Genomic DNA, 6,529 nt, shown 5'->3' on the forward strand with positions numbered 1-6,529 from the left:
GATCACGGAATTGCATTTTAAGTCCACTGTCACTTGAAAGCTCAGATCTCGAACCCACAGAAATTTCTTATAACAGTTATTGGGAAAATATCTTTCAAAATTCCGTTTCAGATTTTTGAGGTGGTCACAAACTCTTTCCAGAAACTCAGAATCAACCAAAATATAATTTTCCACTAAAAAGGATTCCAATATTGGAAAAGGTACAAATTGTCTGTCTTTTACATAATTAATCCATAAAACCAGTTTTTTGTCGAATGCCTTTATTTTGTCGTAGGCATCAAGAACAGTTGAAGAATTTCCGTAAAGGAGGAGATTTAATTCATTTAATTTCGAAAAAAATGTCTGAAAGATAGGATAGTGTTGATAACCATGCTTCGTCAACAAGGAGTGATGCAAAATCAGAATTGCATTCATTTACAAAGAATAAAACTTCATGCCTTATTTGAAATAACCTTGTTAGTACTTTGCCCCTGGAAAGCCAGCGAATTTCAGAATGAAGCAAACGTTGTATATTCACTGCCCATTTCATCATAGAGTACTGAAAATAACCTGTTATTTAACGGTCGAGCTTTAATAAAATTAACTAGCTTTACAGCATTGTATAGCACAGTTTTAAATTCTGGAGGAATTCCTTTGGAGGCTAACGCTTCCCTTTGTATGAAACAATGTACCCAATTCATATCCGGAGCTACTTCCTTGACAACAGAAACAACTCCACTATGCCTGCCTGTAAGGGCGCGAGCTCCATCCCAACAGAAGCCAAGCCTTTACATTTTCCCCACTGGATCCCTTTGTATATTATGTAATTATTGAGAGTGTGAAATATTTCTTCTCCAGTTGTTCGGGGTGGCAAAGTTATACAAAACAGAATATCATCATGAATGTTATTATCATGCGCATATCTTACGTAGCATATTAACTGCGCATCATTTATAACATCAGTGGTCTCGTCTATTTGTAACACATAATAAGAGCTCTTCTTAACTCTTTCGATTAATTGAGATTCTACGTCACCTGCCATATCATTAATTCTGCGACCGACAGTGTCATTTGAAAGAAGAATCAAATCAACATCTTTTAGTAACTTGTTGCCAAACATCGTTTTTACCACATCTTTTATAGCTGGAAGTAGCAAATTTTCCCCGATAGAATGTTTCCCTGTTTTCGCTATGCGCAAGCTTAACAGGTAGGATGCTTCCAGTGCCTTGCTGGCAGCATCATATTAGTGGAACCCCATGGCCGAAACTATACCTTTCCCATGATTTAATGTCCCTAACCGTTGCTGAAAAAATCCAATTGGCTTATTTTTCACACCACAATATTTAGTTTCTAAATGTTTTCGGAGTTTTGCAGATTTCATGCACTCGTTCGACAACACTTCATAACACAAAACACATTGAGGTTCCTGTTCAGTTTCATCTCCACACCAAGTTAACCCGAATTCCAAATACGAACTGTTATATTTCCTACTGCATTTTTTCTTTAACGCGTTCATTGTCAATCACGCGATATCGCGCGATGCGAGTTCTCACCGAACGGCCGATCACGCGTTATCTCATGGACGTCGTTAACTAAATAAAAAAATTTAAAAAATTTGGCCACCACACGAAATTCCAATTTTCAGCTTGGCAATGAAAGTGTTAAAATGCTTGTTTCTTCTACTTTAATAGTATCAGATTTACTCGTCGTTACAACACGTTTATCACAATTAGGGTTAGCATCGCCTGTTTCATTTGATCTTCTTTTCAAAGTCCCAGTTCTGAGCCACTTTTCCATTATTAAAAAACGTTTCCGAAAAATATATAAATACTGGGGTTAACACACGACACACTTTGTTCAAGTACCACTTAGCACTGCTGAAGATATACTGAGCCTTAGTTGAAGGAGGGAAACCTTCAACAATATAAATCAGTAAACAACAAGCAATTGGTTGAAATGTGGATAACAGATGCTCACTTCAAATATGAAAAAACAGCAAGGGAAGGCGGAAGCAATAAAACTATATTGTTGTTCACTTCATCACTCTTTTATTATTCATCATTCTGCTGCTACAAATTTAGCAGCAGAATGATGAATAACATAACATAACAAGAGGGGTCAAGTGAACAACAATATAGTTTTATTGCTTCTGCCTTTGAACATTCTGACGCTATTTGTTGGTTTTTTTAAGTCTCCATTTGATTTCAATAATTTTTACTTACTTATTCAATTTTAATTTGTTTTCTTTGGATAATTAAAAACATATATATTTATTTATTTAATTTTAAGTCTGCTTGCGGACCACCTGTCCCATCGTCACTGACCACCTGTGGTCCGCGGCCCACAAGCTGAGAAACACTGGCTTGCTGACAGATATTAAAAGATGGTGTATGGGGATTAATAGAATTAAGATGACTAGTGGTGTATCCCAAAGCTCAGATTTTAGTCAACTGCTATTCATTCTATTAATTAATAATGTTGGGAGGATTTGATGGGAGACATACAGATGTTTGCTGAAATAAACATAAGTAGAGTAATTAAGCGCCACTATTACGCAATTGGAAAAACGACAGTACTTTGTACCCTTCATTTGGAAAAGAACTGGGTTTGATTCTCGTCGTGACGAGAATCGAAGTTTATATGGAATCTTCATGTGGGCTTTTTCAACTGAAAGCCGATCGCATACAGAGGTAGCAGGGTTTATTCTCCCTGGTTTTTCACTGGGAAATCGCCCATGAGAACACACACACAATTTAAATGTATACTAGTTGGGGGGGGGGGGGTAGTTAGTGCTGTGTGTTGATAGTAGTAGTTGGAGGACTAAGGGTGAGCTGTAGTGGAGTAGTGTGCCCTCCCACGGTGAGTCTTGGACTCCTTGGAGGTGTCATAATAATAATAATAATAATAATAATAATAAATCGGGATGCTATTAACATGCAACACTTGCAGAACAATTTGAATAGGCTGGAATGTAGGCAAGTGAAAATGGTCACTTGCCCACAGTTATATTTCATATGCATTTCTTATAAATTTATTATGTAAACGGAATCTAATATTAAACAATTAAAGAAGAGTTGAATTCTTAAAAATGCAATGCATTCTTATTCGTGTTAATTGCAATGCTAATGTCTAGCTTTTTTTAATTAGAGCACAACAACTGCACATATGCGTTACAGTCATTATGGGTAAAGTGCAATTTTGATTTAATTTAAAAATATTACTTTAAATTACATTCCAAAGTATATATTCTTCCTCATGTGTAGCCCTGTTGAAATGGCATTTTCATCTGTAGCACTTGGCCACAAGACAGACCAAGTTCACTTCTAATCACCCAACTCAAGGAATGTTTTCTTACCCCTCCATTCCCTCCCGCAAACGGTTCACCCCAGTTAGTTGATCGCTGGCAGGGACATGCAGGCTTTACTCCCGGAAACTCGAATTTTTCGCTAAACTTAAGAAACAAGAAAATCGACCGTACGACTCACACTATTTCAGGAAATAATATATATGGTGTTAGGGTTAGGGACCACGAGATAGCAACAGTTGTCTGCCATGCTCTTCTTTTTAGGCTCCAATTAAAGTCACTAATAGTCTTGGACCAGCTATTCTGTGATTGGCTAAGGATGGAGGCTGGCTTCCCCCACTAGTATTCAAACTTTTGTTAGTGCTAAATGGATTCACCTACTCCTTTTCGGAAATAAAAGACGTTAGCAGAAATATTACTTTATCCAAAACGATTGCCAGTTTATAATGAAAAAATTGAAGAGCAGTGTTTGAACTTATTATGATTGCCAATTTGAGATTTCGGCTGTTATAACAGTTAGTGATATTAAAATCAAATATAGGTAAGGGTTATTAGTTAGATTCGTATACATTCGATAACATTTTTAGGACAAGGTTTAATTTTGCGGCTTATATGATAGCAACAATATGCTATATTTTCTTTGCTGACTTCTAGTACAATGCCTTTTGCTTACTACTGTTCGTTTCTTTCCAAGTAAAAATTTGCGTTTTAAAACGTACCAGTTTTATGCTTTCTAGATGCATATTTTGTAATTGTATTGCTATGTTTATATCTTTTTGCACCCTCTTGTAAAAAATACGGAAGATAATTTCATGTTTTCTAGTTGCTTTTTTTAAATACATTTGTTGTAATTAGTCAAGGACTCATCAAAGGAGACCACGAATCACCCACACCAGCAGTCATACCTTTTCCTAAACTTACGTACACTAGTGCACTAAAGGCTTCACGAGAGAAAATAATATGTCCAGACCCCCCTCCTAACCGCACGCAAACCCAACTTCCATGGATGCCTTCCCGCCTTCTCTCCGCCCTCGATATAATGAAAAATTTCATCAACCGATATCCCATAACGCCCTCTTGAAAGTCTACAGACTTTTATCACATTACTCCGCGCTCCTCCATCCACCAGAGTCTGTAGTCAATCTGTCATCGCAATATACACTCTCACAATCCCGATATCATCCTTATAACTCACTCTGGACACCAGGAGACTAAATTTGTGGACAGCAACACAGGTGAGATCGCACCAAGATCCTGCAAAGAGGCAAAATGACTTCCACATCCCCACATCAATGATCGCCTCAACATCGCAACCATCCTCCTAGTTGTTTATTTTTAAATATATCTTTTTATTTAAATTTATGTTACTTTATGCACCATCCCATATTTTCTATATCTTATGTCATATTTAATTTTTTTTTTAAAATGCTAATTTATTAATTTTTAGCTATAAGAAGGTGATCTCTACCGTTTTTTTTTTTATTATTTTTATTTATTTATTTTACTGAAAGTGAATATGCTCTGATTGCTATTAGTTAATTTTGTGCACACCATTTCCTGGATTAAGTTTTGATATGATTCCGGGAATTACTTACTAAAGTAGAAGATATTAGTACCACCACCACCATCATTCGTCCGACTTATACTTACCTTCTCCAAAACAGATACTGCTGAAAGTAACGAACACAAAGAGTTGGATAATCATGATTATGTTAAGTGTTGCTACCTTGATGGACTGGTTACCTTTATAACATGGGTTATCATCAGGAAATAGGATAAAAGATAATGGAACGGGGTCGGATGGGATGGAAGATTAGTTTTATTGAGTTGAGAAAGAATCTTTTAAACATGAAAAAAAAAAGTTTATTCATGAAATCCACGGTTTTATATTACGGAAGTTAAAAAGTAGTTTAAGGAATGTAATATTCCTTTTAATATGTCAGATAAGATATGACAGAAACGTTCTTGGTGTAAATTTACAAGCTGATGAGTTCACTAACCGTTTATCCAAAGTAAACAAAACAAACCAACATCAACAATAAAAATATAAATAATAATAATAAAAAACATGGTAGTGCACAGCTTGAAACAAATGTTCCAAGATTTAAAAGTTTCGAAGTAAAGATAATTGCTTTCATGTCACTAGTGATGTAAAAAATAATAAATCGCCATAAATAAATAAAGTCAATTGACACTTAGTTACTAGTTATAGAAAAAATAATAAATTACAAATAAATAAATAAATAAAAACTAATAATTAAAAAATCCTTAATGCATCAAAGGTACTTATGTACTATAGGGTTACAACTTTGAGGGGCCGGAGGCATTTTAAAAACATATATATTATTTTTATTAATTTTAAGTGGCTCGCCTGAACTTTCCACATAAGTGGAATATCTCATGCTAAAGATTATCAGACCTGAAATTCCTTCATGCGATCTGCTTCAACTCCAGATTTCTGTATCTCATTTGCTACCATTACTGATGTCCTAATTCTGGTGAGTATGATGAACCATTTTGATGATCTATCGCTGGCAGTTGATCGCATTCTAATTACTTAAACAGTGAGATAATCTTCCTTGGAAATTTCAATCCATAATTCAAGCTGACTCTCCTTCTTTAACTTTGCAAACCAAACTAGAAGAGAAGCTGAATTGTTTGCTGCCACTAATTACCCAGAAAATCTTCGTCTCCCATTTTCCTTGACCTTTTGTGACCCACTTTCCGTCCAAATACATTACTGATGTTAAGTATCCTCTTGGCTATTTTAACATGTCATTGTCAATGTTTCTTTTTTTGTATAAAGAACGGCCTTCTCCCAGCTAATCTGCCTCGTATCCAATGGAACTACAATAATGCCAAATGGAATGATCTATGTGATTTCTATACCTGTTTTCCATGGTGTAATTATTGTTTCTCTCCTGATCCAAGTTTTACATTTTTTTTATTGATTCAGATGCACAGGTATATTAATAATGCACTGCAAACTGCTGTGAGCCCACAGATTTCCCACATAAGTTTGCTAAATTGTATCCTTATATACATGAAAACTGACATTCATAAGGAATGTCAAGAGACAACATTGCCGTGAAAGACGACGGAAGATCGTTACTTAAAAAGAAAGAAATAAAAACAAAACAATAACTTGCTCATTGTTGTAATTCATATTTCAAGGATTATCTACTTATTATATACATGAGCTTTAAATTGTTAAAACTTAAGTATTTCTTATTATAAAGTCTCTTT

This window comes from Typopeltis vanoorti, chromosome 5 (genome assembly GCF_054136105.1).
Source record: "Typopeltis vanoorti isolate ZY-2024b chromosome 5, IOZ_Tvanoo_1.0, whole genome shotgun sequence".
NCBI lineage: Eukaryota > Metazoa > Arthropoda > Arachnida > Uropygi > Thelyphonidae > Typopeltis > Typopeltis vanoorti.